Raw genomic sequence first — 843 nt, forward strand, 5'->3', positions numbered from 1 at the left:
TTTTCACCTTTTAATAACTTTGTGATTTGTTGTTTTTTTTTTTTCAATACGTTCTGTAACGTTTCGTTCTTTGATAAGCAAATTAAGTAACGATTTTATATTAAGTAGCTATTGACTTCGTTAATAATGTTTTATCGTAGATCATATCACTTCGCTGCATTTCATGTGGCGCACTTAGACTTTCTTTTTCTTTAATGAATAGAATTTTTTTTTTTAATAGAATTTGATAATGTGGCGTTTATTTGCTGTTTAGAAATTTAAAGCAAACTTATCTATTTGTTGTTTAGAAATCTAAAGCATATTTCAAGTAATCTGTATCCAAAGGTCTCCATGTCCATTATCTCATTAGGAAAACATTGCTATTGTTGTTGAGTTTTGCTCTCACTTTAGGGAACTATTGATTTTCGCGTTTTAAAAAATTCCATTTAAAAATTCCATTATCTCTATTGGGAGCTTAGTTATTTTGTCTGAATTGTTATTTTTTTCAACGCTTTATTTTTCATTATCATATTTCATATCACACTTTTAATAATTTATCGTGAAATTGAATAGCATGGCAAGCCAAAGTCCCATTATTATTTGGTGCAAATTATAACTTGCTTTCGAGATGGTAAAATCATAAATGTAGCAGAAGTATTAGAACAACTGTGTTTGAAAACTTCTGAATATAATCATTTGAAACGAAGCTTTGATATCTTCACTTCAGAATTTCCGTTAATCTTTTTACCATACTACTTTTGGAATACATAATATATGTTTATTTAGATTTTGTGCTTTTAGAGCAAATAATAATCCCTGAGGTTATGCTTTTTTGCCCCCAATGCCCCACCCCCCCTTTTTTTT

Source organism: Palaemon carinicauda, chromosome 22 (genome assembly GCF_036898095.1).
Source record: "Palaemon carinicauda isolate YSFRI2023 chromosome 22, ASM3689809v2, whole genome shotgun sequence".
NCBI classification, from domain to species: domain Eukaryota; kingdom Metazoa; phylum Arthropoda; class Malacostraca; order Decapoda; family Palaemonidae; genus Palaemon; species Palaemon carinicauda.